Source organism: Harpia harpyja, chromosome 13, assembly GCF_026419915.1.
Source record: "Harpia harpyja isolate bHarHar1 chromosome 13, bHarHar1 primary haplotype, whole genome shotgun sequence".
Lineage (NCBI taxonomy): Eukaryota > Metazoa > Chordata > Aves > Accipitriformes > Accipitridae > Harpia > Harpia harpyja.
The window spans coordinates 39481026-39492359 of NC_068952.1; the positions used below are offsets into that span (position 1 = coordinate 39481026).

General features: G+C 58.8%; 1 long non-coding RNA gene across 1 annotated transcript; it reads right to left on the reverse strand.

Moving 5' to 3' along the window:
• Window positions 1–2323: 2323 nt before the first annotated feature.
• LOC128149867 (uncharacterized) lies at window positions 2324–9054 on the reverse strand. The gene is made up of 2 exons (XR_008237883.1): window positions 5809–9054; window positions 2324–4180 (listed from the first exon to the last, which is right to left on the reverse strand). It is a non-coding gene; the product is annotated as an uncharacterized LOC128149867 (long non-coding RNA).
• Between the last annotated feature and the right edge of the window lie 2280 nt (window positions 9055–11334).

Here is an 11334-nt window from a genome sequence, read left to right on the forward strand (position 1 = left end):
TGCCTTCGTCTTGGTGCTTCTTTACTCCCCTATCAACAACTTTGCTCTGTTTGCTAAAAATATCAGTGCTATGCGGCAGGAATGCTCTTATCAGGTGTTTGTCAGGCCTTGGCTCCCAGGACTCGGTGATATTGGGAAATGCAGGCAGCACCTCAGCCCCATAACCTGGGGTGCCGGCAGGGATGGGGGGGCAGCTGAGGAGCGAGGACAGCAGCCGGCACAGGGAGCAGGGCGAGGGAAAAGATAAAGGGTGGGGAGGAACAAAACAAAATTTGCTTAAGGTGGAGCAAACAGGTGGGAAGGAGAAGCAGCCAAGTCTGACGGGGCAGAAAGGAGCGGCTCCAATGCACGCAGTGAACAACAGGAACTGCCTGGGAACTGCCTTTTTCCACCTGGGAACCCCTCTAATTTGTTTTTAGGAGAGCACTGCAGGGAAATAAAGGCAGGACTGAGCAGTTACAAGGGGGAGAACGCACTTGTTTTCCTTGTCGGAACCCAGTGTTTGCAAACAGAGGGATGTTTATAAGTGTTCAGAAGAGCAGCAGCCGGGCTCCAGGTCACCTGCTCGGTAAAGCTGGCAAAGGCTCCAGGACAAACGCAGCGCTCAGCCGGGCACCAGGTCCCGATGCAGGGCCAGCGTCCCCGCAGCACCGGCCAACACCGTTTGGTTAGAAAAGCAGCAGCAAAGCCCCCGAGTACGGCTCACTCTCTGCGTCGCAAGGGTGGCTCGCTCCAAGAAAATATTTCTATGTTCCAGAAAGTGTTTTGGCTGATTTACAGATAAGATGCCTCCAGTTTTCCTTTTGGTCACAGCTAGCGTGCTTCCCCTTTTCTCTACGGTCCCCAAGCCGGCTGGTGAGCCGCAGCTCCCCCAGCCCCGACCCCAGCTTCCACCAGCCCCCCCCAAAACCTCCACCCAGCTCCCACCTCGGCACCCGCTTTTCTACCAGCAGCACGGGGTCCCCTCCTCGCTGGGTGCCCGCTCCCCAAACCGTGGTGGGGTCTGACCCGCAGCCTGGGGAGCCCGGGAAAGGGAAAGGGGAAGGGGAAAGGGAAATGGAAGGGGAAGGGGACCCCCCCCTACCCGCACTCACCGGCGTTGCGGGGGCCCGGGCTCCCGCGGCTTCTGGCTCTGGGCCGCCCCCATGACCGGACCGGACCGGGCAGCGGCCGCTCTCGGCCGGCCCCGGCTGCGTCCCCGCCTCCGTGGGAGGGTGGGCGGCTCGGTACGGTACGGTACGGTACGGTACGGTACGGCCCGGCCCGGCGCGGGGGGGGGGGGGGGGGGGGGCGGCTGCCCGGGGCCGGGCTGGCCCGGCCCCGGGCAGCCGCCTCCCCCCCCCCCCGCGCCGGACCGGGGATACTGGTTGGTGCTGGGACCCTTCACAGCACTCGCAGGCAGGATGCAGGCAGCTGCCCGTTAGGCAGCACCCCCGCATTGGGTTTTTTCCCTTCACCTTCGCCCTGAGAAATGCCAGCTTGTGGTAGGTGACTCCTCGCAAAGGTAAACGCTGCAGGCAGGCTGGTTTATTCGTTGGTTTGCGGTCGCAAGCCACACGCCGCTTTTGGGATCTGTCCTCGGCTCTCAGTGGCTTCTGGCACCCTGGGCTGACAAAAATCAGCCGTGAGTTCTGAAATCTTTAGCTATCAGCACGGCTTCCCTGGGTTACACCAGATGCCCATCACCGAGGCATCTGACCATCTATTCACCAGGCTCCCAGCTAATGCTCCCCACTCCCCAGAGCTCACCGCTGGGGCTGGGGCTTTGGCAGCAAGGATTCTGGAGCTGCGTCCCACCGCAGAGCTGCCAGGACGAAACTTTGCAGCCAGGTTATTAACAACAGGTCAGCGCACAGCCTGGCGTCGAGGAGCCAGCATCCCACGCATGTTCACATCAGCTCTGTTGGACTTACTCTGTCTCTCTCCCTCTTTTCTTTCATCCAGTGAATTTGACGTGACGCAGATTTTAACGATGCAAATTTGCTCTAGTCCTGAGACCGGAGTGCTTCACGCTGCACCCCAGAACTGCTCGCAGGGGCTGAACTTCCTCACCTAACAGGGCTCCCACCAGACCCCAGCCACCAGCACACCCTCTCATACTGCATGTTCCATGAGAAAATGGGGTCTGAGCCCCTTATCTGGGGCACTCAACCTCAGTCAAGAAGCCCCAATAAAGCACCGATGCCACCTCTCCCCTTAAAACAGTCTCTCCTCAAATCATCCCTTGAAGGGGAAGCCAGACAAACAGCAAGCCCCCGTGCCAGACAGCAGCCAGCCCCCTTCGCGGGGGAAGATTTAACACAGCAGTTTAAAAGCACAGAGGTGACCCTGCTAAGGAAACGTCCTGGTTGGATTTATTTTAATTAAAGTGCCTGAGAGAACATATCCATTTCTGACACCATTTGGGGCTTTTTACTTCAGAGAAACTGAAAACTCAAATATTAATCTTTCTTTTGTCGGTCAGGGTGTTCTGGCTTGCGTTGCATTATTTTTTGGCAAGAAAAATGTTGACACCCTTGAAAGCTTTCACCTTCCTAAAAGAAAAGAAAAACCAACAAAAAGCCAAACACAAAACCCGATCAAAACCAACCAAACCTTCCTTGGATGAAAAAATGTCCTGACCAGCTCAACCGCCCTCCTGCCTGTGCAAGTGCCCAGCATGCCCGCAGCCACGCACACCCATACAATGAACCCCTTTTTCCGCTTGCATGGGGGCTCCTGCGACCGCCGCAGTCGTTCCAACGGCCCCAACCTCCCCAAAGCCCACGACATCCGATAGAAGGGAACGTTACCTCTGCCGCTGGCGTGCCGGGAGAGAGGCCGGAGGCTGTGGTCGGTCACCATGGCCGAGTCAGGTGACGACCGTGTGGGACGTGGCGTGGGGCCCCTGCCTGCTGCATGTGGCTGCATAATCCCTGGCGGTGGTGCAGGCAGCAGGCAGGCAGCACCCGTGCACTGCCGTGCAGCCTGGCACTCCCGAGCCCTCCCGGAGGTGCTGGCAGCTGCCTGCACCGCTGGCGATACGTCCCCTGCGATGCCCACAGCCTCCGGGTAATGCACCGCGGCCCCAAATCCGCAACCTGGCAGCAACACAGGGGAGCATGGGTCTCGCTCCGGCCCCTCTGCTTTCCCCTGCCAACTGCTCCTGGGGGAATCTGGCCATGCTGGGAGAGGAGCGTATGGGGGCTCTCGGGCTGGAGCACGGAAGCCCAGAGCCCTGACTCAGCTTGTGGCAGGTGGGTGAAGGAGGCGATGAGATGATTTTTTGCATTCCCAGGCCCAAGATGCAAAGCTCAGAGCGGTCTTTTGGCTGCTCTGATGTTCTGCGTGTGTTTGAAAGACCGACCGCCACATACGTGATGTGCTGTGTCTTGCGTCACTGCCCATCTCCTCCACTGCCCTGCCTCTGCGCAGCCCTGCCTGTCGAACGGGGCAGGAGAGACCCCCATGCAAGGCTGTGCGGCACCGGAGAGCTGTGGTCCCCTGCGCGGCATCCGTGTGCGGAGACCGTGCCCAAGGGCCGGGCTTTGGCACGGGCAGCCTTCCCGAGGGCTCGGCCCTTTTGTTTCTGTGCCTTTGGTTTCAAAAGAATTTCCTGCAGACGTTTTCAAGTGGGGCAGTTAGAAATGCTGCCCTTCCTTGCCTAGGCAAAAATCCCGGTGTGCCTGCAGATGCTGAAACGCTGCGGTTTATAGACACACTTCAACTCAGGCCTCCCCAAGCAGACTGGGGGGCTGCCTGGCACCCGCGTGCGCTGCAAAGCTGGGATGCCGCATCCAGCCTTCAGTCATGCATCTCAGAAATAGGCTTTCACGAGGTCTCGCTGAGCCAAGGACCTCTGCCAAAAGACAGGAATTCAGTATTCCCTGAGAAGTCTGTCCTGTTGGAGCAGGGATCTGAACTAAAGAGGTGAACCCAAACGTAACATAGCGGCTTTCTCCTCATCAGGCTACCCCGGCACCGGGCGAGGGAGCCAAGGCTCCAGCAACACGCACACATCGGCAAACGGGCATCACAAATGCTGGGCAGGGCTGACAGACGCTGCGTCGGATGCTGAGCAAGCTGGGGGACGCGCAGCAGGTAACGTGCCAGTGCTGCTGCTCTGTGCTCGGCTCTGGCTGGAGCTCGGCTATTTCGGCTCCATCTGCAGCCCCAGCGCTCCTTGGCAAGGGGCCGCTCCCTGCGAGCAATAAACACATACAGAACTCTGGGAAACTGCAGGCTTTCCGGTCAGATGCTGCAAGGGAAAATCAGGAGGGGGAAGGCACCAAAATTAAACAAGGATTACGTAGCACCCCAGAAGAGAAAACTGATTGCCAAACGCCAAGAAGCACAGAGTGCCATCCCACGCCACCCTCCTTAGAGCTCCCTCAGCCCGACAGACATTGGCAAAAACCTAATTAAGCTCTCGCAGCCCCTCAGAACAACAGCGAGGGTCAGTGTCACCACCTGCAAGCCACAACCTCAGCCTCAGAGCAGTGACAGGTCTTGTTCAAGACCAAGAGCCCCAGTCCAGCCCCCAGCCGTGCCATGGCCCCGCTCCGACGGTCTGGAGGCGAGCACAGCTGCAGGAGACAGCTTTGCTCCCCAGCTGTGCAAAGTGTCACAAGACCTTTAATAGTCACACACAGTCATGAAACTCTGCCCAGAAAGCCGTTCCCCTGAGGGCAGGGGCTGGCAATGCCCACGGAGGCTGTGGGACAGAGGCACAGCAGGCACGCTGCGGAGAGAGGCAGGCAGAGATCAGGCAGAGCTGCAGAGCAGCCAGATGTGCCCCAGCTGTGGGGTTCTACTCACTCTGGGGCCCTCCCGCTGCTTTGCTGGCAGAGCTCAGCTCAGGTGGGGTTCCCACATCCCCTGCCCGTCCGGCACCCTGAGGAGCACCAGAGCCGGCTGGCCGGGTGACTGCTGTCTGCAGAGGCAGATGGTAATAATTACCCATACGCTAATTCCATGGAAATTTCCATGTGCCTGGGAAAGAGGCACACCAAGCCCTTGCCGCTGCCTGGGGCAGAGGTTCACTGTTGTTTCCGGGGACTGTGACTAAGAGCCGGGTCTGTCACATGGATGGTGTTTAAATGCCTCCTTGGAGCCTCCCATCTAAATACCACTGGCTCCAAACCTGCCCGAAGCCGGCACCGCTGGGCTGCAAGGTGGCCAGGGGGGAGTACCCAGAGCACCTCACCTCTGCGGTGGGCTCCCCGGTACCCCAACCTGCACCCACCTGCGTCGGCAGAGCAGCAGCAAACCACCTCGGAGGGAGGATGCTGTGCCCGAGCCCTTCTCCACCTGCAGCTTGGTTGGAGCACCGACGGTATCTCCCCTTTCAGCTTCCCAAGGGGGTCCCGAGGGAGGACAGCCCCTGGCCCAGCTGGGCAGGCAGAGCGGAGCTGCATGCCAGCACACAGCATCGCATCGTGCTCTGGCAGCTCCTCCTTAGCAACACAAACAGAGCCACAACACGGACCTTGGAGGCAGATACGATCGCAGCCCGGCGCGAAAGCTCTGGCCGGGAGCCCGGAGTGCCCACGCGGCCCCGGCCGGCTGGCAGGTGCCTGTGTCCTGCTCCGTCTTGGGAAAGCACCACGAGATCAAGCTCTCTGGCAGGGCAAAGCGGGGAGAACGTTGTGCTATTCAAAGGTGTCTTCCAAGGTCTGCCATCGCAGGGGGGCTGGTGGGAGCTGGAGACCAGCTCTGCACCCTGGGGTGGCCGAGGAGCCCTCGCTCCCTGCTCTCCTCCTCCCTCCAGCCTGATGCAGGCAAGCGCTCGGTGAGCATCCCGGCCCTCAGCTCCCTTCTCCTTCCTACCTTTGTAGCCGCAGACTTGTCCTGGGCTCCGTCACTCTCTGCTACCTGTCCCGGGGCTCCTTCGAAAGCCGCTTGTGTGAGCAGCTGCCTGGAAAAGGAGCAGGGAGGAAGGAAGGGGATGGACAGCGTGGGGAGGGCCAGGCAGCGGCGGGGTGTCTCAGTGCACCCTGCAGCCTGGGGGAAAGGAAGGAGGATGTTTTGTAATATTTGGCGAGCACTTTCACGGGCAGGGAGAGGAAACCGGCGGGGCAGACGGTGCTGGGCGAGCCGAGCCGTCCACGCAACGTTGCTGCCGTGCCGGTACCGGAGCCTCTTGGGCGAACGCCTGGATCTCATGCCGTCTCCTGCTGGGGCCCCACTGGTGTCATGCCGTAAAAATGTGCTCTTGGCTGGAATTTGGCAGCCTGGCCTCTGGCGGGGAGGGAACCTCTCCGCTTACAGAGGGAGCAGGAGCTGTGGCCCCGGGGCTGCGGGAAGAGGAGATGGGGAGCTGTGCCTGAGCTCCCGCATGGCTGAGGAAGGAGGGCTGGGAGCAGCAGATGTGCCTACGGATTGACACCTTGGAATGCTGCTTTCCCTCAGCTGCCCCGCGTGAGGGCAAGACAGGAGGACAGGGACGGACAGAGCCACTGAGTTCCCCAGAGACACTGAGCAGGAGGTGGCATTGCCCAGCACACAGGGTACCAGAATTGGGGCAGTGCTGGGACAGCCCGGAGTTTTAGCTGAATAGCAGGGGATGCGTTTTGGAACGGAGGAGATGTTTTCCTTTCAGGTTTCAAAGGCTTTGGTTGGGGCTGCACCCCAGCAAAGGTTTTTCACAGCCGGGGCGCAGGGCAGCTTCTCTGGCGAGCATCCCCGCATCCCGCAGCCTCTCCTCTCCAGCCAGCTCCTGCTCTCCCCTCTGGGGCAGACCCCACCTCCGCCCCATTTCCCAGAGCCCTGAGGGCATCGCACCCCCCAGTTTGCCCAAGCCCAAAGCGCAGCCTGGTCCCCGAAGGGCACACCGCGCAGGACTCAACCCCGCACACACGCAAGGAAATTAGCTCGAGCCTTTTGATTAAACAACGCCCTGGCCTCATCCCAAAGGGGTCCTGCGAGAAGTGCCAGCCTGACTTTGGCTGCAAACCGGTGGGGCTGGATGCGGCCCCGGCCCCCCCCGCCCCAGGCCGGCGGTCCGCTCCTGCAGAGGGAGCGCAAGGAGCGGGAATGAGCGACGGACTGTGCCGCAGCCATCTCGTCCTCGGGAAAGCACCAGGCAGGGCTGTTGCTTCCCAAAGGGAGGGGAAAACTCTGCTCAGACAGGGAACTTCCCTCCGCAAACAAATTCTGCAGTCTGCTCCCGTAGCGCCGGGCCGGACTCTGGTCCCTGCCCTGGGTCCGGAATTACCTTCCCAAACACCCCGGGGACCTGCAGCAGCCGTGCAGAGGGAGTAAACCCAGCTCTCTGCATTCCCACCTCCTGCAAAAAGCAGTGGTTGGGAGGGACACCGCTGTGCCTCGCATGGAGAGGGACGTGTCTGGGGCGAGCAGGGTGGGGGGTGACAGCCCACAAGCTCCCATCACTTCTGCCTTCTCTGGGGAGCTCCCCGTCTGTGCACCCTGGGATGCCTGAGCACCCTTCCCGGCCACCCATCGCTCCCTCCAGCCAGAAGGGCAGAGTGTGGGTACCTCGGCCAAGGAGTAGAGGTCCCACTCCTTCATCTTGCTTGGATAGCTGTAGTGTCCGACCCGTACCAGAACCCGTGCTCGGCCAGGCTTGGCTCTGTGAGCTGCCAGCCCCCGGTGCCCTCCCGGCCATGCCAGACCCATGGACCCCACTGTCTCCCCAGGGTTTGGGGCAGGAAAACGGTCCCAGCTGCCGGAGCTCCCCGGAGCTCGCTTCGGCAGAGGGCAGTGCCGCTCGCCCGGTTGTCTCATCGTTGGCCCGAGTCCAGCCTCAAACTCCCATCTCCCAACTTGCTCTTTCTTTTCAGCTGAAACTTCCTGTTAGTTATCATTTTCATTCTTTACCTCTTCAGCAGTGCAGAAAATTGGCACTTAATTCGCCCTGTGAGGCTGCGTGGTGGCAGCTTAATTGACCCTCGTTGCATCACCCTGGCCACATCTCGGTCAGTGAGCTCAGCCTTGTGCCACATTAATTTCCCGTCCACTCTTTGTTTATCTGCCCTTTTCAGGGACGCTGCTTGCGTTCAGCTCCAGGCGAGAGTCCTGGAGAAAAACCCACTGCCATGGGGCAGGGGTGGCCCACACTGCCCAGCAAGCTGCAGGGGTCCCTCCCGGGTCTGCATTCAGAGCAATCTGGTTTTCTGCAGCTCTCCATCTTCTTTTCTTTCCCCAGGTCTGTGCCTTCCTCAGCTGTTCAGCAGCTTGCTCCAATCCCAGCATATTTCAGCGTCCCACCTTTGATTTGGTGTGTTGCAGAACGATGTTGCAACTCTGGAAGCTTCCCCAAGCATTGAAAATCAGTCAGAAACCTGAGCCTTCAGCTGCAGCCCTGACACTGCCAGTTGTTTTCCAAGCGCTGGTCCCAAGCATCTGGCCTTGCATGAGCTGGAAAGATCACAGAGCGTGTCAGTCAAAACCAGAGCGGGGAGGACCAAGTGGCACACTGACCAGAAATCTTATAATAAAAACAGATTTATAGCAATCACCCAAACATAGTCTCAGCTTAGCTCCAATTCCCTCATTGCATCATTTGGGGCAGAGATTGCTGCATGAGTACCTGAAGTAATTGGTATTCGGAGCGTAATAAAACTCCACGTGTGGTTCCCGATCCAGGCAGGACTGCATTATGGCAGATGTCTAGCAGGGGAATGAGACTTTCCAGGTGAATGAAGGAAATGCATATAACTCTTGTTTTCGGATATTTCTGAACACTGCTGAAGAAAGGTGGGCTGCTCATTTGCTCCTCCGTTGTGCAGCAGCAGCGAGAGCAGGACACCGCTGCCGCCGAGGCTGCACCCAGCTGTCCGCTCCGGCACGGAGCCGGCTGAGCACCCGTGGCATGGCAGGATCCTTCTCACCCCGCCAGGCTCTCAGGGATGTCAGGATCGCACCAGCAGGAGCAGGTTCCAGCAGATCTCCCTGGAGCGTGGAGGGATGGGCTTGGATGCGGGTTCCCAGGGCAGGGCTAGAGGCAGCACCTTCAGCACCGTGCATCCTGGATGCTCTATTAAGGAGGAGGGCTTTCTTCCTATTTAATACATCACCACTCAATTTGCATTGGACCATGGAGTCCTTCCAACACTCAGAATACAATGAGTTAGTATCTGCTGCTCTGGAGTTTGTATCCAGGCTGAAAACCCGGCCAGCTGGGAGCACGCTGGGACCAGGCTCAAGTACAAAGAACAATGGAAAGGCATGGTGAGGGGTGGATGGAGAGGCAGGATCCAGCCCTCGGTGACAGCGCTGCATCTGGGGCTGCTCAAAGCTCTCTGATTCTCCACCTAGAGAGGATCACAGCTTCCAGACCCTCCTTTTAACTCTGTGTCTTGTCCCCTCGCTCCCCTTCATTGCGTTTTCAGGCGGGGGGGTTCTGCGTGCCAAATGGGATGCTGGAGAAGGCGCTGCTGCCTGGATGGGCTCCAGATGCAATGCAGCTAATCCATTTTTATAGCTGGGAGCAGGTGTCTCGTGCATCACAAGCAGCTAGTTTAAAGACCACTCTTTTCGTTTGGCCACAAGCACTGCAGAAGTCTGAAGGCATTGGCCACGACTCGATACCCGCCAGCTCCAGAAACACCCTTTGAGTGCCCCATGGGGCCGTGGTTCAGCACCTCACGCCTCTGCACAGCTGCATCGCCCGATTCTCACCTGTACAGCAGGGTGGGCTCCGGGTGCAGCCGCAGCATCGGCCGGCACCCCCCGGCCAGGGACACGGGGCCGTAGGTATGCCCACACCTTGCTCGTGTGCTTCAGAGCTGGTACCTCTGGCACCTATGGCAGCCTCCTGTAGGCTTTATGGCCTGACCTGCATGTGCATAAAATGAAGAATACAGCAGCAGGGCGGGGGAAAAACTCTTTTGTGCCTGTACTTTCCTCCAATTCCTATGCCTGTGCTCACCTTCACTGCACAAACAAGGATATGCGCAAGCAGAGAGCGCCCACGTGTCCGGAGGCTGCGAGACCTGCAGTGAGCTGGGGAGAGTCAGTACCTGCGGGGAGGAAAAGAAAAATATCTGTTGTTGGAGCCGGAGATAGGAAAGGCCAAAGGGTTTGTTTTCCATCCCCAGACCGCAGCAATGTGGTAAGTGGAACCTGGTCAAGAAACCCCATCCAAACCCACAGCTCCTGAGGTTGCTCTGGGCAAACACCACCTCGAAAGGGACTTCTGTCCCTGCCTGCCCCATTTCCCGCTCCGAGAAGGAGAAGGGACCCGTTGCTGGGGCTTTGGCACTGCCTCCCCCCACCCGGGGAGCCTTGGCTGTGCCGTGCAGCGGCACCCGGCCACGGCAGGACCGATGTGCAGCCCTGGCGCTTGCCACGGGTGGCAACCCTGTCCCCAAAGCGGCCAGAAGCGCCTGGCTCTCTGGAGGAGCTGCAGCCACAGATTATCCAGCTTTGTCGAAGGCAGCAGGTCCTGGGGGGCTCAGGGAGACCCCGGGAAAGGGCTTGTGGCTGTGGGGGGCCCCAGCAGTGGGATGCAGCCCTGGCCAAGGAGTTTTGCCGCAGCCAGCTACTGGCACGCCTGGATGCGATAGCCCTGCTGAGACAAAGAGCCATTGCTGGATTCAGCTGCCCTGGGTATTTTTTTCCCTCTTCGATGAATCACCTGCTAAAAATATTATAAATTGGGTCGCTGGCCAGACCTTTCACTTCTCTGGAAGCAAAAATATTTATTTTACTCAGGCTGTGCCTGTGTTTTAACAGAACTTTATGATCAATTTCTGAGGAATGTGCCATGCTGTATAGTCAAATTACAACTTTTTTTGGCTCACAGTGTAAATTTAAAATGTCTTGTTTAAGACGCAACTGTTGTGCTGCCAGAAAAATGTGGTTTCAGCTGTTTTTTTCCCAAAGCACCAGTTTTGCCCATTTGATGATTATTGTCACCCCAGGTGTGTGCCTGTCCCCTAGGCCTGTCCCAGGGGTTGGCGGCACCAGCAGCGATCGAGGGCGCAGGCTGGGCTTGCTTAGACTGGGAGTTTTCACATCCGTGGGAAAAGCACCACTTAATTAACAGCATCACCACAAAGATGGGGTGCAGGGGAGTCCGGACCTGCCCAGCTGGTGGGGACAACTGCTGTCCCCATTGCACAGGGCTGTGTTTTCGGGAGCTAAAGCTGGACCTCTCCCTGCACAGGCTCCAGGCTGGTGCAAACGTAAAGTGAATTATTAGACAGGCGCCAGCACAATGAGATCCTCGAGCTGCCCGTGCAGGTAGGGTATAATCACAGAAATGCCTGGAGCCAAAGGAGTTTGTCCTGGTAGCACCTTCCTCTCCCCAAGGCATGCAGACAAGTCACATCGTGGTGCCGGGGTGCTGGAACCAGGGTCTGTGCCCCCAGCCCACCCAAGGTCCTCACC